The 24,321-nt window shown below is 38.5% G+C and overlaps 2 long non-coding RNA genes across 2 annotated transcripts; one reads left to right on the top strand and one right to left on the bottom strand.

The window, feature by feature from the left end:
• Positions 1–4,689: 4,689 nt before the first annotated feature.
• On the top strand, positions 4,690–23,960 carry LOC132635500 (uncharacterized). The gene is made up of 3 exons (XR_009580580.1): positions 4,690–4,784; positions 12,952–13,006; positions 23,726–23,960. It is a non-coding gene; the product is annotated as an uncharacterized LOC132635500 (long non-coding RNA).
• On the bottom strand, positions 13,963–18,240 carry LOC132634035 (uncharacterized). Its single transcript, XR_009580009.1, has 2 exons — positions 17,858–18,240; positions 13,963–17,702 (listed from the first exon to the last, which is right to left on the bottom strand). It is a non-coding gene; the product is annotated as an uncharacterized LOC132634035 (long non-coding RNA).
• Positions 23,961–24,321: the final 361 nt, after the last annotated feature.

The following is a 24,321-nucleotide window of genomic DNA, read 5'->3' as shown; positions in this document are numbered from 1 at the left end:
GTGATTATGAATCTAATGAACAATGTATTCAGGCCTCTCTTAGATTTGTTCGTGATCGTGTTCATTGACGATATTCTAGTATACTCTCGGATAGAATCAGAGTATGTAGACCATTTGTGTATTCTCCTTGGGATTCTTCGGAGTCGTGAATTGTATGCAAAATTTTCAAAATGTGAGTTTTGGTTGAATTCTATAACTTTTCTAGGCCATAATATTTTAGCTGATGGCATTCGGGTTGATGCTCAGAAAATTGAGGCTGTGAAGACTTGGCTAAGGCCTACAATGCCTACAGAAGTCCGTAGTTTTCTGGGATTGGCAGGTTATTGTAGAAGATTTGTGGAAGGGTTTTCTTCTATTTCAGCACCATTAATGTAGTTAACTCAGAAATCAACAAGATTTCAATGGACTGATGCTTGTGAACGCAGTTTCCAGGAATTGAAGGATAGATTAACTTCAGCCCCAGTCTTGACACTCCCAGAAGGGCCAGATGGTTATGTTGTATATTGTGATGCCTCTGGCGTTGGGTTAGGATGTGAGTTGATGCAGCACGGTAAAGTCATTGCATATGCTTCAAGGCAGTTGCGAAAACACGAAAAGAATTATCCAACACATGATCTTGAATTGGTTGCCGTTATTCATGCACTAAAGATGTGGAGACACTATTTGTACGACGTACATGTTGATATCTATACAAATCACAAGAGTTTCCAATATATTTTCAAGCAGAAAGAGTTAAATCTACGGCAGAGGCAGTGGTTGGAATTATTGAAAGATTATGATGTGAATATTTTATACCATCCAGGAAAAGCGAATGTAGTGGCTGATGCACTTCGCCGCAAATCAATGGGTAATTTATGTGCAATTCCTTCGGAGAAGAAAGAATTAATTCATGAGCTCCACCAGCTAGCCAGCCTTGGAGTTCGTCTAATCGATTTAGGCAATGCAGGAATTGGTATTCGCAACCCAGTTGTTTCCTCTTTAGATATGGAAGTGAAGGAACGTCAATATGAAGATCCTTATTTGAGTCACTATAGAGATACATTTTATGAGAAAGAGAAGTCTCTATTTGAAATCTCTACAGATGGATTTCTTAGATACAGAGATAGGCTATGTATTCTGAATGTTGCGGGACTACGTCGTCGGATTCTAGAAGAAGCTCATTTCTCTCGGTATTCTATTCATCCAGGAGCGACAAAGATGTACCACAATCTTAAGCAAATGTATTGGTGGGATGGAATGAAGAAGGATATCGCAGAATTTGTATCTCAATGTCCAAATAGCCAACAAGTGAAGATTAAAGATCAAAAGCCAGGAGGATTATTACAAGCTATGGAGATTCCAACTTGGAAATGGGAAATGATTAACATGGATTTCATTGTAAGGTTACCTCGTTCCCGAAGCAAATATGACTCCATATGGGTGATCGTGGATAGACTCACGAAAGCAGCACATTTTGTTCCAGTTAGAACCACATATTCAGCAGAAGATTATGCAAGGTTATATCTTAAGGAGATAGTGCGACTTCATGGTATCCCGATGTCTATTATCATAGATAGAGGAGCACAATTTACAGCTATGTTCTGGAAGTCTTTCCAAGAAGGTTTGGGTACTCAGGTAAGTCTTAGCACAACATTTCATCCACAAACTGATGGGCAAGCCGAACGCACTATTCAGACCTTGGAAGATATGTTACGGGCATGTGCGCAAGATTTTGGTGGTAGTAGGGATGACCACTTACCCCTTATCGAGTTTGCTTACAACAATAACTATCATTCAAGTATTCAAATGGCCCCGTATGAAGCTCTATATAGGACGAAATGTAGATCCCCAATTGGGTGGTTCGAAGTAGGAGAGGTACAACTAATAGGCCCTGAGTTAATTCAATCGGTTGTTGACAACCCAAAGTCGCCAGAAATCTTATGCGGATAACCGTCGGCGAGACTTAGAATTTCAAGTTGATGATTGGGTGTTTTTAAAGGTATCACCGATGAAGGGCGTGATGAGATTTGGTAAGAAAGAGAAGTTGAGTCCTCGATACATCGGACCTTATAAGATTGTCCACAAGGTGGGTCAAGTAGCTTATGAATTGGACTTGCCTCCAGAACTTGAATCAATCCATCCGGTTTTACATGTTTTAATGCTCCGTAAGTGTGTTGAAGATCCTACTAGAATCGTCCCGGTAGATGATGTTCAAGTGACGGAAAAGTTGACTTATGAACAGATACCTATTGCCATATTAGATAGGCAAGTAAGGAAGCTTAGAAACAAAGAAGTAGCTTCAGTCAAGGTTTTATGGAGAAACAATAACCAAGAAGAATTGACTTGGAAAGCGGAAGAAAATATGAAGTCCAAGTTACCGCACCTGTTTCAACCCCCGGAAGAGATTCAAGATGAGACATCAACATTATGAGGTATGTATGCTTCTTTTCATGCTTTTGGTCGTGTGTGGCCATAAATATATTGCAATTGTGTTGTGGCCCTATGAGGCATGATTATTGCGGGCTGTTGTGACAAGGTGATAGCGCCATATTACTGGGGAAACTCTGGCGAAATTTTCGTAGAATTCCCGAGAACTTAACATCCGAGGACGAATGTTTTTAAAGGGAGGAAGAATGTTACACCTCGGAAAAACTCATGTCATTGCGCAGTGAATGGGTTAACGCAGGAAAAGAAGTATCAGATGTTTCCACAAGTAAGAAGTAGTACTTAACGGTTCCCATTAAGATTTCAAGAACATTCGACGTATGAGAAGGAAGTTCATTGAAGAATGTGAAGCACAAGCCATGTTTTAAAAAGGGGTTTTCTAAGCACTGAGTTAACGTGAACCTAATGATGTCTTAAAGAAGAGTTATAACGCTCCTTAGATTGTTAATGAAGTGTTAAACAAGTGTTAAGAATGTTCCATAAGGATTGGAGATCAAACGAGTCGACGAGAACAAGTTTCGGAAAACTGTGGATTGTACGGTTCACTATACGGACCGTATAAAAGATACTGGCCGTATATATGACCGTATAACCTGTCCAGAGAAGAGTCTCCACTGGAACCATTATACGGTCACACATACGGACCGTATGTGTGTCCGTATAACTTGGTCGGGACAGATTTTTAAAGTTGATATAAGGACCCCAAGTTCATTTATTTCATTTCATTTTCTCTCAAATTCTCTCAAGAAACCTCTAGAACCCTCTCCATACTCCATCTACAAGAATCCAAGAGAAATTAAGGATCAACTTCATCAAATCAAGAGAATCAAGAACATGAATGCTCACTAGGGTTGTACAAGACAAGAAAACTCTTTGGATTGAAGCTAGAGTTTTTCTTCAAGTGAAAGATTATCATCCAAAACTTTCTCCTACACAGTCAAAGGTGAGTTTTATGATTCTTTCATGCTATTTAGACTATTGAGGGGTTGAAAGACTTGGATTATGGAAGGAAATAGAAAACAGGTTTCAAGTATGAGAATAGTGACATTGTTGAGTAGTAGCTTAATATGAATTATGATTCTTGATATGTTGTGATTATAATTATGTTATAAATGATATTAAGAACATGGGAGAAACATTATATGAGGATGAATGTAATGTTGTATTATGACCATGGTTATGGATGTCCTTGAATTGGAAGTAGGAAAAGTGGATAATGTATGGTTGAGAATGATTGTTGGTTATGATATTATGAATGTTATTATTGATGATTGGGAGTTGATGTATGATATGGAGAAAGTTGTGTAAACAACGGGGATGCTGCCCAATTTTCTCTAGCTTTAGTTCAAGCATGCTCATGTTATCGATTATCTAATATTAGTACGAACTCTCTTAAAGGTAGAAACGTGAATATTGGAGGGGAACGTTCAAGTGATGGAGTAGCTAAACGAAAAGGTATGTAAGGATAGTCCCTCTTTTACTAAGGCATGATTCTTATGACATGATTTTCCTTATTCTCTATGACCTTCTTACATTCCGGAAATTATGAGCCTACGATTATAAAGAGCTTCACATAGGATAAAGAAAAGAGATATGCTACGAGTATGATAATGATGATGATGAGTCCAAGTCTAAAGATTCTAAAGCCCATGATGCGATGTTTCTACAAAGCTAATGATATTAATTATGATTCTTTGATGTTGTTCATTGTGTTACACTCACCTTATAATGTAAGTTCCTTCAAGGTGAGGCAGAATGCTTATGAATACTCCATAATGGAATCGGGGGTTCACGACCTTATGTCACCCCGATAGAGTATAGTTGTCTTTGAGTTCTTATGTATGCTCTATGATAAGTTTATGATGATGATATTACACTGCGCCTATATGGCCGGGCAGACACCGCTAAGGCGGGCGGTATATACACCATGTCTAGATGGCATGGGCAGACACCACTAGTGGCCGGCATGAGATGTTTACCCCGGACGCGGGAGGCCTGGACGCGGGCTAATGATGATCACATTGTACCTATATGGTCGGGCAGCTTATATATATATGCATACATGATATGATGATTTTTATGAAGTAAGTTAGCATGCATTATTCAGCCTTAAGTGATAGTCAGTTATAGGTAGTTCCTTACTTGATGTCTCCTTGTTTCATCAATGTATTGTTGTTGTTTATGCCTTACATACTCAGTACAATGTTGGTACTGATGTCCTTTCTCTGGGGAAAGTTCACAGACACCAGCAGGCTGTGGTAGAAGTAGAGGAGGAGCATCTAGTTCGTGCGGTCCTCAGAACCGCATCTATGCACTGGCTGGATGACAAGATCTTGAGTCTTCGCTTGATGTTGTTACAGGTATATTATCAGCATCTTCTAATGATAAATCTACACATATGCTAAATGGTAATTTTTTTCCCAAATAGCCCTGACCTATAGGGGACCCATGGTGTCCATGTACCACTCCTTCCGGAACGAACCTCGAACCACGAGTTCACAATTTTAAGCTTGTATTTTCAACCGACAATTTTAAGCTAATGAACTACCAAATTTTCAGATCTTATTTCTTCCCGTGACCATTTTTTCACCATAAATAGGTATATTTAATGCTAAAACCAATTTAACGGTCAAAAACCAACCAAATGAACTCTAAAATTAGCTCCATCAATTCCTACATGTCATAAATAATATTTCAAATCTAACAGAATCTTCAGATCGCCAATCAGAGCATTTTTTCCTAAAACAAACAATTTATCCAAATAATTAAATATCGAAATTTCCAAAGTGAAACCTTCTCCCAAAGTGAATCAATTGATAGTCGTTGCAAGCAATTCAAAATAATTATCATGAATATTTTGGAATAGATGAAACGCAAAATAGAATCGTTCTCAAAACGACTGACCGAGTCGTTACAATATTTCTGCATGTCTAAATTATCTTTTTATTAATTTTAGGTTGTCAATGGCTTACTAACTTGGGGGGGGGGGGTGTTACGGACTTCACGACTTATGGAATTGGGTTGTGATAAATTAGTATCAGAGCTTTAGGTTAATCGATCTCACTAGTCAAAGAACAACATCTATTAGAGTATTGAGGATCGGTACTGTCACGACCCGACTAGGGGGCCATGACGGGTACCCAGAGCTGACTACCGAGCACCACTCATGCTGATAGTTATCATACTTATTCTGCATTTTATCAATTGCTCCACACTTCTAGTCGTAAAGAAAACCATTTACAATTTGAAACACATGCGCATTTATATACAAAAGCCTTCGGCTATCAAAAATATATATACATATATGCAATAAGGACATCGTGAGACCATACTACCCACACATACGTATCTACGAGCCTTTACTAGAGTACTAGACATACGGACGGGAGAGGACCCCGCCGTGCCCAAATATGTACACAAAATAATAAATCAAATAGCACCTCCGGAATAATGGAGTGCTCCTGTAAATCTGTTGATAGCTCCTATGGATCTGCACCGTCTCCCTGTCTACCTGTGGGCATGAACACAGCGTCCAAAGAAAACGGACGTCAGTACAAACATTGTATTGAGTATGTAAGGCATCAACAATAACAATACGCCAATGAAATAAGGAAGCATCAAATGAGGAGCAACCTGTAACTGACTATCAATTATAAAAGAAATAATGCATGGTGGCTTACTCCAAAATCATCATCATATCATGTATGCATATATGTATAAGCAGCCCGACCATATAGGTACGGTGTGATAATCATTAGCCCGAGTTCAGGCCTCCCGCGTCCGGGGTACCATCTCATGTTGCCCACTAGTAGTGTCTGCCCATGCCATCTAGACATGGTGTATACGCTGCCCGCCTTAGCGGTGTCTGCCCGGCCATGTAGGCATGGTGTAATATCATCATCACATACTTATCATGAATCATGCATAAGACTCAAGACAAACTGTATAGCTATCGAGGTGACATAAGGTCGTGAACCCCTGATTCCATTATGGAGCATGCATAAGTATTTTGCCTCACCTTGAAGGAATTAGCATATAAGGTGAGTGTATACAATGAACAACATCAATGGATCATAATAAGAACCATTATCTTGATAAAAACATAATATCGTGGGCCTTAGACTCTTTAGACTTAGACTCATCATCATCCTTATCATGCTCGTAACATATCTCTTATCTTATCTCATATGAAGCTCTTTACTAAGATTGACTCATAATTTTCGGGATGTAGGAAAGTCATGAAGAGATAGGGAATATCATGTCATAAGAATTATACCTTAGAAAGAAGGAACTATCCTTACATACCTTTTCGTTTAGCTACTCTATTGCTTGAACGTTCCTCTCCAATATTCACATTTCTACCTTCAAGAGAGTTCATACTCATTTTAGATAATCGATAACATAAGCGTGTTTGAACTAAAGCTAGCGAAAATTGAGCAGCATCTCCTTTGTTTGTACTACTTTCTCCATATCATATATAAACTCCCAAATGTCAATAATAACATTCATAATATCATCATCAATAACTTTTGTCAAATTCATTATTATCCAATCCCCACAATTTCCTCTCAAGGTCATCCATAATCATGATCATAATACAACATTACATTCATTCTCATCTAATGTTTCTCTCATGCTCTTAACATCATTCATAACGTAATTACAATCACAACATATCAATGTTCATGATTCATATTAATCTACTACTCACAATTGCCACTAATCTCATATTTTGTAGCCCATTTCCATCTTCTTCCATAATCCAAGTGTTTCAACTTTTCAACACCTTAAACAACATGGAATAATCATAAAACTCACCTTTGAATGTGTAGGAACGGGTTTTGGTTGGCAACACTTCACTTGAAGAAAACCCTAGCTTCAACTTCCAAGGGATTTCTTGACTCTAGCAACCCTAAAGAGCTTCCTTGCACTCGATTCACTTGAATTTATGATATGAACCTTTGATTTCCCTTGTATTCTTGAAAATGAAATGTATGGAATGTTCTAGAGGCTTGGAGAGAAGTGAAGAAGTGAGGAGAATGAATATAATGAGGTGGGAACACATTTAAATACTTGGAAATACTCAGCCCGTCGGGACTTATACGGTCCGTATAACATTGTACGGTCCGTATAAGTGTCCGTGGTTCACCACCATGGAAGACATTCTTCCTGTTGGGTTATACGGACCCTTATACGGTCCGTATAAAGTTCCACGGTCCGTGTAAGGTGGTCGTGTAACTCACAGTTTTTCGAAGATGTCCTCATCGTTTCGTTTGATCTCCAATCCTTATACAACCTTCTTAACACTTGTTTAATACTTCATTAATGATCTAAACATCCCTATAACTCGTCCTCAAGGCCTTACCAAACAATTCTTAATGTAATAATTTACGAAACCTTTCCTAAATCCCGTTTATACTCCACTTGTCCTTATCAATCCTTATTCCGTCAATTCATATGACTTCAAAATATTAACGTATGCATTCTAATACTACTAAATATATGTCTTATTGTCTTAAGAAATTCCTGTTACCCTTAAGCTCGCATTGGTTCATTCACTACACGACAACATGAAATTTCCAAGGTGTAACAGGTACGATGAGCTCCATATCTATTTTCGAGAAGCTATAGGACATCTGGGAAAAATTTAAATTTTCCTTCCTTACTGTGTGTGCTTGATTCTAATGGAATCTAGGAGTTTCATTATTTCACTCTCTCACATATGGTGGGGACATGATCAGCCACAGTTGGAGACCAGGAGCCAGCACACGCACCCGCATCCACTGCTACTGTTGCTCGCGAGAGGCAGGGGATGTGGTGTCGGGATAGGCATGGCTAGAGCCCATATTGCTACACCAACAAAAGGCCGAGCACCAGCTGCCACTCAGGTCCATGCTAGAGATATGATTTTGGACCAAAAGGAGTTTCCGGAGGAGGAGCCGGTTCAGGCGGATGAGGTTGGACCCATCCAGAAACCAGCTGAATTCATTGAAACTCCTGTTCTTTATTACACCTTGGTGTGTATCTTGAGATTTTGTTTTTAGGGTATGGCTCAGGCGGACATACTATTGGCTACTCTAAAGGCCTCCCAGACTAGAGCTTGAGCTCAGACTCCTGATTCGATGGTTGCTGCAAGATTTCGGACCCCAGGAGCACAACCAGCTGCTATTGTGGATCCTCAATTTCAGGGCTTGCCAGTTCCAGGTGTTGCTATTCGCCAAATTTCCCAGCTGACTATGACAGTTAAGGAGCAAAAAATGTGGGAAAAGTTTGAGAAGATAAAGCCACTGCAGTATGATAGGAGTCCTAATGAAGACGCGTATGCGTTTCTAGTTAGTTTTCATGAGCGGTTGCATAATTTGGGGTTGGTTGATTCCAACAGACTTGATTTCGTAGAATTTCAGTTGGTTGGCCTCATCAAGCAGTGATGGAGGGTGTTCATTAAGACTAGACTAGCTGGGTCACCTCCACTTACTTGGGCTAAGTTTTCTCATGTATTTCTAGAGAAGTAGGCTCCCCGTAGCTTAGAGGATGAGAGGCGTGAGAAATTTGATAAGTTGGAGCAGCATGGGATGTCCGTGATGGAGTATGAGATGATGTTTCACTCCCTATCTCGCCATGCTTTGACTAATCTACCTGATGAGAATGAGAGGATGAAGAAGTTCATTATAGGACTGTCGTAACACCTTCGAGTTAAAACGACGTAGGTGGTAGCTTCGGGAGGTACTTTTCAGGCAGTGGTGGATGCCGTTAGGAGTGTTCAGTCTACCCGGCATCAGGAGTTCAGGGATAGACCGAGCAAGAAGCCCCCCTATTTTAGCAGTTATAGAGGTACCTCATTTGGACGTAGGGGTTACCATAGGAGAGGTTATCATCCTCAGTTCAGTATACCCATTCAGACAGCGATACAGACTTCGACAGGAGGTTTTTCGTGTCGTGGTGCTCATGGTTCAGGACACAGTTCTCAGGGTTCTCATTCTCGACCTGGAGGTCGAGGTGGCCACTCTAGTTATTCTAGCTCTCCTCAGTAGCCTATGGCTCATCGATGTTGTTATGAGTGCGGTTACTTAGGGCATTTCGCCATTGAGTACCCCAAACTGAGACGGGTGACCCACACTTATGTTCTCGAATTGCTGCACCCAGGTCAGTGGCACAGCAAGATAGAGGCGGTGCACAAAGTGGTAGAGGGGATTCCTATTCTGGTAGATGTGGTACTCAAAACGGTCGTGGTGGTGCTCACAGAGGTTCACAGGCCGGGGTGCCGGTGCTCAGTGCTATGCATTCCCTGGTAGACCAGAGGCAGAGGCTTCTGATGCAGTTATCACATATACTACTTAGATTTGTCGTCGGTCAGCTACGACATTATTTGATCCATGCTCTACATATTCTTAAGTGTATACTTATTTTGCTTCGGGTTTGGATATGCTATGTGAGTGGCTTAATGTCCCTGTTAGTGTTTCTACTCATGTTGGGAATTTCGTAGTGGTGGATCGAGTGTATTGATTTTTTGTGGTTACTTTGATGAGGTATGGCACTTGGGCTGATTTGATGGTTTTAGACATTGTAAATTTTGACATTATTCTAGGTATGAATTGGGTTGTCTCCTTATCATGCGATCATGGATTGTCATGCCAAGACAGTTACCTTAGCTATGCTAGGAGTCCCTAGGTTAGAGTGGAAGGGTGCCACTAGCCATGCACGAAGAAAGTGATATCGTTCCTTAAGGCTCGACGGATGGTGGAGAAGGGGTGTTTAGCTTACTTGACCTATGTTAGGGATATTAGCGTGGATACTCCTCAAGTTGGTACTAGTGGTGAGGGAGTTTCTCGAGGTGTTTTTGACAGATCTGTCGGGTGTTCCACCGAATCGCAATATCGATTTCTGTATTGACTTAGAGTCAGGCACTAAGCCCATTTCTATTCCGCCATATCGGATGGCACCAATAGAGTTGAAGGAATTGAAAGAACAGTTGCAAGATATATTGAGTAAGGGGTTCATTAGACCTAGTGTTTCCCATTGGGTTGCTCCATTGTGGTTTGTGAAGAAGAAGGATTGGACTGTGCGTATGCGTATCGACAGCTGAACAAGATTACCATCTAGAACAAGTACTGAACAAGATTACCATCAAGAACAAGTATCCCATTCCTTGGAATGATGATTTGTTTGATCAGCTTCAGAGTTCATCGATCTTTTCTAAATTCGATTTGAGGTCCGATTATGAGCAATTGAAGACTAGGGTAGAAGATATCCCTAAGACAGCTTTCAGGACTCGTTATAGCCATTATGAGTTTCTAGTGATGTCTTTTGGGCTGACTAATACCCCAGCAGCCTTTATGGAATTGATGAACGGTGTTTTCAGACCGTACTTGATTCCTTCGTGACTGTCTTTATCGATGATATCTTGATACACTCTCACAGTAGAGCGGAGCAGGAGCAGCATTTGAGGATCGTGCTTGGGATTCTGAAGGAAAAGTAATTATATGTCAAGTTTTCTAAGTGTGAGTTTTGGCTGGACTATGTGGCATTCTTAGGCCATGTAGTGACCAAGGATGCATTATGGTGGATCTCAAGAAGATTAAGGCAGTTCGTGATTGGGTCTGGCCTACTTTGGTGACTGAGATTCAGAGTTTCGTTGGCCCCGCTAGCTACTATCAGCATTTCTTAGAGGGTTTTTCATCTATTGCATCTCTTTTGACCAGATTGACTCAGAAGACTATACCCTTTCAGCGATCGGATGAGTGCAAGGCGAGTTTCCAAAAGCTCAAGACTTTGTTGACTGTAATTCTGATTCTGACTCTTTCTATGGAGGGAGAGGGTTTTACTGTGTATTGTGATGCTTCAAAGATTTGCCTTGGTTATGTTTTGATGCAGAAAGGGAAAATCATAGCCTATGCTTCGAGGCAGTTGAAGCTACATTAGAAGAACTACCCCACTCATGATTTGGAGTTGGCGGTGGTAGGATCTTAATTTGAGGTAGCGAAGGTGGTTAGAAATGCTCAAGCACTATGATATGTCATTCTTTATCGTCTGGGAAAGGCCAATGTAATGGCAGATTCCTTAAGGGGCAAGGCGGTGAGTATGGGTAGCCTAGCATGTTTACAGGTTGGAGAGTGACCTTTGGTTATGGATGTTCAGGCTTCGGCTAATATTATGGTTAGACTTGATATTTCAGATCTTGGCAAGGTTCTACCTTTTGTGGAGGCATGGACTTCCTTATTGGAGCAGATTAGGGACCAGCTATTTGATAATGCAAAGTTGTGCAAAATCTAAGACACGGTGTTGAAAGGAAAAGCAAGAGAAGCAATTATTGATGATGAGGAGGTTTTGAGGATCAAGGGTCATATATGTGTTCCCCTGGTGGGTGATTTGACCAGATTGATCATGGAGGAGGCTCACAGTTTGAGGTATTCTATTCATCCAGGTGCTACAAATATGCATCGAGACTTGTAGCAACATTATTGGGGGTGCAATGGCGGGATTCGTATCTCGGTGCTTGAATTGTCAATAAGTGAAATATGAGCACCAAAAGCCGGGTGGAATTACTCAGAGGTGCCTATACCTGAGTGGAAATAGGAGCGGATTGCTATGGACTTTGTGGTAGGATTACCACGGACTTAAAGGAAAATTTGATGTTATTTGGTCATTGTGGACCGTTTCACTAAGTCGGTTCATTTTTTACCAGTTCAAACTACCTACAACTCAGAGAAGTTGGCCAGAATCTACATCTGAGAGATAGTTTGTTTGCATGGCGTACCTATTTCAATCATTTCGAATCGAGGCACTAAGTTTACATCACATTTCTGGCAATCCAAGCAAAAGAAGTTGGGTACTCGAGTCGAGCTGCATTTCACCCTCAAACTGACGGTCAGTCCAAGCGTATTATTCAGGTCCTTGAGGATTTGTTGGAGGCTTGTGTGATTGATTTTGAGGGCCATTGGGATCAGTTCTTTCCTTTAGCTGAGTTTCCTTATAACAACAGTTACTATTCGAGCATTGAGATGGCACCATTCGAGGCATTATATTGTAGGAGCTGTCATTCTCCAATTGGTTGGTTTGATGCATTTGAGATAAGGCCTTGGGGTACAGACTTGGTGCAGGATTCTTCGGACAAGGTCAAATTGATTCAGGAAAGGGTTCTTACAGCTCAGAGTATGCAAAAGAGTTGTGCGGATCGGAAGATTCGTAACTTGGAGTTCATGGTGGGTGAATGATTTAAGTTGAAGGTTTCAATTTTTAGAAAACTCAAAATTCTGATAATGTTGAAAAATATACTAGGCGCGCCATGCTGCACCACGCCATTTTATGCCTGAAGCAATTTTTCCCAAATTTTATAAAAGCCTAACTTCAAAACCTTTCCCCATTTCGTTTTGGCCGACTTTTAAGAGAAAACAACCTTAAGGCTTCCCCAAAAAATATAATTTAAGTTCTTGATCAATTCTCGTCATTACAACATCAATCTAACATCATTGTAGAGTGATTGTTGAATTTGGTTAAAGTGCTGAACTTTATCATTATTAATCATTGTAGAGTGATTGTTGAACCTCAAAAAGACCCGTTTAGTAGCGTTTGAGCGAGAATTGAGGTATGTTTACTTTCAAAATCTTCTTTTGAAGTATGTCTACTTTTTGAAAACGTATTTGGATGTATGTCTAGATTTCAAAAATCTTCCTTGAAGTATGTCTACTTTTAGAAAACGTATTTGGATGTATGTCTATTTTTAAAATCCTCTTACGTTTCAACGGTTCGCATTTATGCGGATGCATAAAAGCTACTACGAACTTGTTGGTACTCTTTCGAACTTGTTTTGAAAAAGAGTCGTCACCTAATTTTTAGGAAATTAGGAAAACCGAATTGAAGGATTTATTCAAATACTGTAAAAAATCCTTCGTGATCGCGTTCTAGGTAAGGGTTCTGGTGATCCCTAAGGAAGGTGTTAGGCACCCTAATATTAAGGATCCGAGCATACGGTTGACCTTCGAGCTTCAATGTGTGATTTTGTATGAACTGCATATGCTTTGTTCAGTTTCACGTATAAAAATACTGTCATGGCATATCATTTTGGCTTTAAAAGAGTTTAACAAATTCCCTTCAAGTAAGGGTACTTTAATTCAAATTTAAAATATCCGGGTAAAAATAATTTGTCCTTTTACTTATAAGGATAGTAATATCGAGTGTGCCCCGTCTGAAACTAATTCCATGTGTTTGTTTAGAAGAAAATACATATGTATACATATATGTATAGTCTTTTATTAATTCATACATTATCCACATTTTATCTCTTTGGTCAACCATATCCTCAGAACTATTTTCCTAAACTCGGGCTTTGAAAGAAATCCCATTCATCTGAATTCATTAAGTTGGGTCTATCCCAAATATTTCTTTTTTACTTTCTTTTCTTAAGTTTCTCAAATTATGAAATGTACTTTTAAAGATATATTCAAAGATAATCAACTTTTTGCACAAGAAAACATTCTTTCACTTTTAGTTACTTTAATGAAATGGAATACAACTCTTTTATCATTCGAGTACAATTTGAAATATCATCTACCTGAATCCTCGGTTCCAACTTATAAGGGTTTCAATATCTATACAAATATTTACAACAAAAAGCATGTTCATACAAAGTGAATGTAAACATATAAAATAAGCATGTTTTATACAAAAATAAAGAAGGGAAGAAATTTTAGCTTTGTCGGCCTTAGGCCCTAATCCCGTACTCTTCTAGTGTTCGCCCGAAGCTCTAAGCATTTGATCCTTTTACTTCATCCTTAAGCTTTGCTTTCCGTGCTTGTTTTATTGGTACCTCGCATAATGAAAAGGAAAGTAGTTAGTCAAAATGATACGCCAACCCGTAGGATGACGTTTAGGAACACAAATAATAATATCCCTCGGACTCGTATCAAACTTAGAGAGCTTTGATTACAGAGGCTCAGACTCACGGTTCCGAATATGGCAAAGGAACTCGAATCATGTCGCGGATGCAAACTAGTGGCCATTCTAGTTGCCATATCAATGTGAGATCAACATTGCATAAACCGAGGGATAACCTTTCCGGACTAGGCATGGCCTCAAAAAATCATTTTTTCATTGGCCCAAAGTGTCGTATCATGTTCAGATTAGTTGATTCCTGACCGAGTATAGCAATCTGTTCTTTCAAATTAAAGCAACAACCATTCCGCAACATTTAAGAGCAACAACTAGCAATCGTAGGCAGCCACAAGTGGCAGCAAGGATAGCATCAAAGCTTCCTGAAGACAGCAAATACTTTCATCAAATATCAGGTCGCAAATTGACCCGAAACGCCACAGAGATGGCTCGGAACACAGCAACAAAACAACAATTCGAGGGGTCACTCGAACCATGTCAAATGTAGTAACTATTCTTTAGCAAAACAGTAGCTACTTTGCCCAAAAATGCCGCAAGCTCTGCTTAAAGAATGCCACAGCAACAAACCTACCAAGTGTAGTATCTGTTTCTTTTAATGGGGAGCGGCTATGTCGTATACATAGCAACAACCATTTTCATGAGAACCAGAACGCAGCAACAGCCTTAGGAAAGCACTCACAATGGGATAAAGATGCGACAAGCCATTCGTCTAGGTGTTGCAACTAGAAGCACCCTTTAGAGAATGCAACAACAATTTTTATCAAATCAGCAACAGCTCATATTTCTAGAGGCAGCAGTTCATAAAGAGAGCAACAAGTGATCAAAATAACATTGCAGTAGCCTTCCCAAGCATAGTATCAGTTTCTTTATTTTTTTTTTTATTTTTTTTTTTTACAACTATGGCAGTTGTTCTAAAACAGCAACTCAAGTGTGGTATCTCTTCCTTTCTAACAATAAGGCAGCTGCCCAGCCAAGTATAGCACTAGATTGGCTAAAAATTTGAAGCAGCCAATTGATTCAGGAACCACCATTTATCTGCCTCATCTGTTTCTCAAAGAACACGGAAGCAGCAGTTGCCTCAAGAGTATACAAGATCACTTGAGGTTTGAGATTTCCCCTCAGGTCATGCAAAGAAATGGGAGATAAAGAATGTGTATTAAGAAATACATCTCTTTGACGGATGATTTTGCTTCGTCAAATCAGAAAAGAAAGTTACTGAGATCTTCAAACAAAGAAAACTGATTTTTTGACAACACTTCTTCAGTCAACATTCAAATAGCACTTAATCAACATTTAAATAACACACACTAACACCTTGATTCTGAAACTAAGTAGACTCATAAACTTATTGACAATTAGTCAAATTTACACTGAAGGCCCAAACCAATCCTGATAAATACAACAAAGTTATATTCACTAGTAAACATATAAAAGAAAGGAGAGAACTTGATACAATTCATGAAATAGCAGCTGCTCTTGGCAGTTAAAATGGTTAGCAAAGGCTTGAAAGTTAACATTCAGTCAATACTTAGCACATATTGGCTACCAGAGCTACAACAGCCCAAACACAGCTAATAATCATCCTATAAGCATGCTGTCCATATTTGCTTTGAAATCCAATCACATTTTCAGTCCTTTACATAATTCATTTCCAATCATCTTAACATATCATGGACTATGCTATAGACAGGAAATGGCCAACTTTTCCTAAACATAACCAGCCCATAATTCTTAAGAAAACTAACACTTGGATGAGAAAAATAACTTTAAAGAATTATGATAAACCATCATTTGCCTTTTTCTCAAAAACAGAACAGTAAGGAAGAAAAGACTGGAAATCACAAGAAACCTAACCACTCATTACTGAGTATAAACAAATAGTAAACAACCAAACAAATTAGAGTGCTAAAGTGAATAAAACAGAAATAGAACAACATTGGAGAGGGAGAGGAAAAGAATAGGTAGGATATGTGCTGAAGGCAGTAATGAGGGTTCTGCATGTTTATATTAAGGAATTCATGATGTGTTATGACCTATTCACCTCAGTTTAATTTTTACAATTCTATGTTTGGCATGCAACCCTTAAAAATCTCATAACAATCAGACATGAAATATACTCAAATAGACAAACATAATAGTCTAGGAATAAACTCAAAACTGGACAGCCTGCCTAGTTTGGAGTATCCCGAGGTGATTTTGAGCTAAACTCAACTCAAACCAACTTCAAAACAATCTCAATTATTGAAACTAGAATAGGGAGACAGTAAGGAATCAAGGAAATTATGAAGCTTGTAAACTAACAATCTCCATACAGCATTGAAAGTAGGCTTGTTTTAAGAGTTCAGGAAAACTAATCACATTTAGCTCCTATCTTGTTTGAAGGATGATTAACTACTAAAGTCGCTTAGCCAAGGCTAAACTCATTATGGAGAAACTTAATAGAAAGTTAACTAATTAAACCTATCATGAATCTAAGTTGTTATTAGATTGGTACTAAGGTAATCCCCCAAACATATCATATCCTGATTAATTAAACTAATCCATTATTAATGAACCTTATTCCTTATTGCCACTACATGAATATACCTGGCAGGTCTCAGAACACATAAAGACCATGTTAATCAAACTGAAACAGAATAGTATTTGCAAACAGCTATGCTAGCTATTTTGATAGACTAAACAAATTAATTACAGCATCCTAGCAGCCAACCAATCAATATAGAGACAAAGCTAACCATGGCAACAAATTGACAGTATGATATTGCTAACAGTAGCGACACACTAACAAGAACAATTACCAAATAACTGCATAGCTAATTACTGCTAACTAATCTAATGCAGACGAAATAAAACAGGGAAAAGAAAGAAAGGACTGGAAATGGATAAAAGCATACAAACACCTAAACATCTAATAAACTTAAACAGAACTGGAAGCTAAACGAAAGCATAAAAACAGGAAAAAAAAAAAAATAAGACCAAACTTACATGAAAATAAAGCAGGAAAAATTACACTACAAGATCAGTAACATATCCTACAAATTTAAACTAAACTAATCTAATAATAGAATTTAAACAAGCAAAACTAGAAATGAAAATAAAATGAAGCGAGGAAGGAAGATTACCTTTTTGCCGAGCAGCGATGGGAGCGATGAGAGTCGACTAACATCCTTTCACCCAAACTGGCTTCCGACGAACGGAAACGACCAAAAATTTAACTTGAGCGAGAACCCATTCTCGAGACTCAAGGCTTTGCCAAGTTTCTGAGGGGTTCAATCTCTTGTGGGTGTAAAAACCTAATGTGGTTGTGTAAAAACCTATTTTGTCGTGTCCAAAACCATGCTCAAGTTGGGGATATGGGGTTCTATTAGAACCCTAAATGCTAGGTTTTTTTTCTGCATTTCAAAACGATGTGGGACAAATGTAAAGACTTGAAATTTGTTCAAAATTTGAAAAAACTGAAATTGGTTGAATTTCTCTTTGAAGTCCAATTCTTCCTTGAGAAGTCAAGCAGAATGGGAAAAAAAATCAAAAAGAAAAAACATATTACCGTTTGAGAAAGGGATTCAATGGATTAATGCCAAGGGCATTGAATGCTTTGCTTGAAATGTACAAGCAACAACTGGAAAAGTAAATAGCCCTTTGAGCCTTTACCCAAAATGGCTGAAACAGCTGCGTTTTAGTCATATTGGGGCAAAGCTTCAGGGTTCATTTTGTTTTTCCATATTCGTTCCAAATGAGGAATAAAATGGCGTGTTGGGATTAATTGTAGGAAGTGGGAGGGGTTAATGGGATTTTTGGGTTGTTCTGTGGGCTAATATGTCTCATTGGGCAATTCGTACCTTCTTTTGGGGTGGCCTTTGAATTTTGCCCCTCATATTTGAAATTTTTAAATTTTGTCCTTCGGCTAAATTCCATGGATTCTAGGTTCAAACCCCCATATAATCAAAATTTTAAAAAAAATTCGCAAGGCAGAGTTTAAATTTCGCTATGCCCCCATCGGCATACACTTGTGAAGGATTTACCAAAGTTATGCCGGACCCGGCATACTTATGCCTTATGGGCAGACTTGGCATAAATATGTTGGGTCCGGCATAACTTTGGTAATTCCTTCACAAGTTTATGCCGGGTCCAACATAAAAGTTTGCCCATTAAAAGTATGCCCCCACCGGCATAAACTTGTTAAGGAATTACCAAATTTATGCCGGACCCGGCATACTTATGCCTTATGGGCAGACTTGGCATAAGTATGCCGGGTCCGACATAAATTTGGTAATTCCTTCACAAGTTTATGCCGATGGGGGCATACTTTTAATGGGCAAACTTTTATGCCGTATGCCACATAAGGCGGAATTTTTCCTTAAGGCATAACTAAAAGTTTGTCTTATAAGACAAAGTCTATACCTTAAGAAAAAGTTCTGTCTTATGGGGCATACTTTTGGTTATGCCTTAATTTAAAATCTGGCCCATAAGGCATAGCTCCTTAAGGAAAAGTTTTACCTCATAAGGCATAACTAAACTATGCCTTGAAGAAAAGTTATGCCCACTCCGGCATAACTTTAGTTTTCCTTAAGGACTTTATGCCGGATCCGGCATACACTCCCCCCAGCCCTGCCTTGCGAAATTATTTTTTTATTTTATGCCTGAGTGGAAGTTGGAACCCAGAACCTCAAATATCCAAGCAAAGGGAAAAATTTAAAGACCATAAATATGAGGGGCAAAATTTAAATACCAACCCAAAAGAAGGGCAATCCGTGCAAAAAAATGTGTCTCATTCAGTCCGGAAATAATGCATAGGAATGGGCTGAATTGAGAGTAAAATAAGCAATCACAATTGAGTTTTAAAATGTGACCTTCTCATTTGAATTGTAACCAGATTTTGTGAAAACTAACCAACTCTGCTCAAGTTGAAATCAATTCTATCCAATTAACTAACTAAGCTTCTTGATTTTTAAAAAGTTAAAACATTTATTTGCGAAAATGATAACTTATAGTGATTAAGTCGGGAATGACTTAAAAAATAACACTTAAAACACAGAATTAAAATGCTAGTTTTGTGCACATTGATTTTCGAGTCGATAAAATTGACATAATTTATATTTAAAGTTATACGTAAAATACACATAATATATATATATATATATATATATATATATATATATATATATATATATATATATATATCACCAAAAACTATTTTAGAAAGTCTTTTTGATTTTCTGAATAATTTTTATCCTCCGTTTGTGATTCAAGAAGCTTGAGTAGTTAATTTGAATTTTTGGAGGGCAAAAATTGAGTGTCAACATATGTTTATGTTGTGAAAGCACGATTGATGTTTGAGAATCCTACTTTGATTGTTTGTACAAGTTAAAACCCTAGTTTTGGTGGTTGTTCTTTGTTGAACTTATTTTCTAACTAAAAGATGACAATTTAACAAGTTCATACGCGTGTAGGGTTAAGCCCGCATCAAACCTTATACGAATTATACTATTGTAGTAAGAATGTTCTACCCTAATAAGGATGATTAAATTTATTTTTCTAAAGGTTGAAACTTTACATGTTTTCCCTTGAATAGGTTTCTTGAACTGGAATGTATGATTTGGACCTTAATTTCTAAATTGATTGTGGCTTGAAATACCTCTATTGTGAGAAGATAACTTGACAAATGAATTTGGTTATAAGCTATGTTTGATGATTCAGTTGATATTCCATAAGATGTAATTGTTTGTGTTTGGGCCTTTATAGGCAAGTTGTGCTAGTCCAGAGGACGATTAGCAACTCTGGATCCTAACGTATCGCTTTGAGCATTGCTGTGTTAGTCCAGAGGATGATTGACCTCCGTGGCATGTAGCCCGGTGTATCTATTGTTGTTTCAGTCCAGAGGACGATTGACCTCTGTGGCGCGTAGCCCGGTGCATCTGTTGTTGTGCTAGTCAGAAGATGATTAGCCTCCATGGGATGATAGCCCCGGTGAATTGAATGGTTGTTTGCCTGTGAGTTTGCATTTGTAGAATTTTTGGTGGCCTGTGAGTGGCTGTGGTGATCTTGAGTTCGTAAGTGAAAGACTTGATATGGTAAACCGTATGATAAGTCGAAATTGATATATTCTTGTGTCTTTGGAGTTTACTGGTGATTTTACTAAGTTTACTGGTTTACTCTATCTTTGGGTTTTTGAACTATTTTCATTGATACTGGTTTACTGATTTTACTATATTATTTTGACATGTTAAGTATTGCCCCTTAGACACTCATTGAGTACCCAGTACTCAGGCATACCATTTTTGTTTTTTATGGTGTGTTAGATAACGTAGAGGAGCAAGTTCGTGATACGCGTGCGGACTAGGAGAACTTGCTACTTCCAGAATTTTTGTGAGCCCACACCTTCATTCATGGGACACCCTCTATCTTACTTATTGCTTTTAGTTTTCGGGCTGCGTCCTGAAGTAGACTACTTCTTATTCATCTTGGAGGCTCCACAGATAGATGTTGTTTTGTGGGTATTAGTTGGTGTCATTGTTCGACTCTCATGGATACTGCTACATTTTGACGGTCTATTTATATTAGACTTCCGCTGTTTTATTTTATAACTGTGATCATGTTCAATTAGCTAGTTATAATTTCTTGGAATGAATAAAAGATTGTTCAAAATGAACTTGATATTTATTGATTCATAAGGTGCTTACGGGGTTGACTATAATATCGGATGCTTGTTACGTCTAGGGTCGGGTTTGGGGCGTGACATACGAGATGGATATGGAGAATGCAAAGGCTGAAGAAGAAAGCACTGGAAGATCTCTGGCACTATAACTGTTATAGCCCGTATTCTGTACGTTCGGATATTTCGAGTTAGTCGTGGCAAGTTAAGGGCAAGACCATTTTCCAAAATTTTTTAATGTATAAGTTGGTTATGGATATTATTTATGAATATTATTAGTATGGAAATATTGAGAAAGGCTAAGGGCAAAAAGGGAAATTCACAAAGTGGTTCATGGAAATATTGTGGAAGGCTGGGGGTAAAATGGGAATTTCACAAAAGTTTCATGAAAGTTCAAGAAAGGGCCATTTGGCCGTGTGATGTGTGTGTGTATATGTGTAGGTCCCACACTTTTATGGGCTATGTCATTATATATATATATATAAGGAAGCTTACATAACAAGACATAGTATTCATTCATTTTCCAACTCTAGAAACTTGGAGAAAAAAAAAAGAAGAAGAAAGAAAGAGAAGGGCCATTCGGCCAAGGTCCCAAAAATTATGTCCATGAAATTGACCAAGAAAAATTATTTCCTTCTAGTGTTCCAAGCAATTGGAAGGTCCTCTTTAACATGGAATGGTTGTTGGAGCAATAAAATCATTTAATTGTGCAAGTCCACAACCTTAGTCAAGCCAAGAAGTGGAGTGAAAAAGGTACATGTTCAATCTTCTCCTTCATATGTTATGGATGGTTTGTGCATGTTATGATATGTAGAAATGGATGAAATACATGAAAATATGTATGTTGGAGTGTGGCCGAATAGAGGTGGTGTGGTGTAGATGTGATGAATTGATTTTATTTAGTATTTTGATTGTTGTGTTGTGGATTCCATGATGTAAAATGAGGATTTAATGGCTTGAAAAGAAGTTGTAATCGTTGTGGGAGTGTTGAAGAAGTAATGTGACACTAGCATGAATTCTTATATTTGCATGAATGATGTTGTTAATGTGTAGATTGTTAGTGAAGTTCATAAATTTGGAAGAAAGTAATGTATTGTTGTCTTTGGTGGTGTTGTGAGATTTCGGGTGGAAGTGTGCATTAATTGGGTTGTTTGAATATTGTGTGAATTGTTTAAAGTGTTCTTGAATCATGTTAGAATGACTTCGGATAAATACTTGAATGTGGGATTATTGGTGTTAGCTTGAATATATGTGATTGAGTTGAATAAAAAAATGAAATGTCGTCGCATTGTGTGGAAAGAATTTCTAGTGTTAGAATGCATTTGAAATAATTGTTGAAGTTGGAGATGTGATTGTTGATATTGTTGTTGATAATTTGGCCGAGTTGAATTCTCGGATTGTTGTTGATAAATTGGCCGAGTTAGATTCTCGGGGATGGTGTATTTACAGGGGAAATGCTGCCGAAATTTCGGCAGATTATAAGTGAAATTATTTGAGAAGCTAAGGCAAGTGAATGACAATGAATCTAATGATTATTTGAATTCTTTTGTATGTAGACTAGCAAGCTTGGATAAATAAGCGTAGCTAATAGGACGTGGAGCAGGTATGTAAGGCTTACCTTTTCTTTCTTTTGGCATGTCCTAGAGCTTAGTAAGGTATGACATGACACGCACCTTGGGGTAACTCTACTCTTTGATTCCGAGCTTGATTATGATGCTTATTCTCTTTTGTCATGAGCATGTTTCATATGGTTGAGGCTATTGTATGATTAATAAATGAATAAGCTACTTCACATGGTTTTGATATGTATCCATGATTCCGAAGCTCCGTTTGATATGTTTCCGATTTTGTCTATGATTCTTATTCACTTTTGATATGAGTACGCTCGATATAGTTGAGCTTATTATATGATTGAATAACGAGATGAGCATAAAGGATTCTGTTTCTAAATGAGTTCTGTAAGTTTTGGTGTCCCTAACTTTCGTAAAAGATTTTGGATTTGCTTTGAAACGTTCGTAAAAGTTCTATGGTAAAAATGTCCGTAACTTTCCCATACTAAACCGGATTGACTTGAAACGTGTTTATGATCCTTCAAATGTCGGTAAGAGTACGTCTCTATCGAGTCTTGATTTATGTGCATATGGTTTCGCACTACTCTGTTCGTGCAAGTCTCAGTATGTCCTTCACTGCGTCCCGGGCCAGGGTATGTTCTCGTGCGTACTTCTCTGCATTGTTCACCGCGTCCCTCTCACTTGCGGGTCGGGGCATGTTATATATGATATGATGACATTATAATATGATGACGGGGTGGTGGCCAGGATGGCATATGATGACTCTATTCACCGCGTCCCGCAAAAGAGGGCCGGAGCACGTTACATGCATATGTGATACATGACATTGGCATACATGATATCATTCACCGCGTCCCTCAATGGAGGGTCGGGGCACGTTATATGCAAATATGATATATAATGATGACATACATGATTCCATTCACCGCGTCCCTCAATGGAGGGCCGGGGCACGTTATATGATATATGATATACGATGATGGTATACATGATTTTCATTTATGATTTATGATGACACATGTGAACTTCATTTGAAAAGGCAAGTGCTTTGATGTTTTAAAAGTTCATACTTGATTCTGGTAAATCTCTGTTTCAGCTATGATTCTCTTTTACTGTAATTCTTGCCTTACATGCTCAGTACATTTTCCGTACTGACCCCCTTTCTTTGGGGACTGCGTTTCATGCCGCGCAGGTACACCCAGATGTGTTGAAGCTATTATAGAAGATGTTCCAGCGGAGTTGGCAGGTTCCACTTGTTCCTGGAGTGCTGCCGAGTCAGAGTATATGTGCTATGATGTCTGATTAATGTTAGAGACTTTGCAGACAGAGTCGTGGGTATAGAATGTCAGTTCTGTGAGCGGCTCCATCAGCCGATGTGTCATTTATGTTATGATATAAATTCCATATGATCAAAGATTTTGTTTGATTTGAGAATGATAGAAGAAAGATTTTGAAAGCTTACTTTGTATTTTACTTTTATTTAATTTCAGAGTCTGAAGAGATTATGTATGTAATAAGAGTCTGTGGGTTCGCTCGACTCCGGATATGGGGTCGGGTGCCCATCACACCCTAGGGAAATTAGGGTGTGACAATAACGACCCGTTTGGCCGTTATAGTCTTTTTGGCATTTCGTCTATTCCTGGGCATTAATTAGCTCACTTTTGACCCGAGGGGACTGTTGACACGCTTCCAGATGTCCAGATCGGATTCGGGTAACTTTTGTGAAATATAGGCTTAAAGTGAAAAATGGTTGACCCAAAGTGTTACACCCCGGAAAAATTTCATGTT

Source organism: Lycium barbarum, chromosome 1, assembly GCF_019175385.1.
Source record: "Lycium barbarum isolate Lr01 chromosome 1, ASM1917538v2, whole genome shotgun sequence".
Taxonomy (NCBI): Eukaryota; Viridiplantae; Streptophyta; class Magnoliopsida; order Solanales; family Solanaceae; genus Lycium; species Lycium barbarum.
The sequence above is the reverse complement of the archived record's forward strand: the minus strand, read 5'-3'. Positions and strand labels throughout refer to the sequence as shown.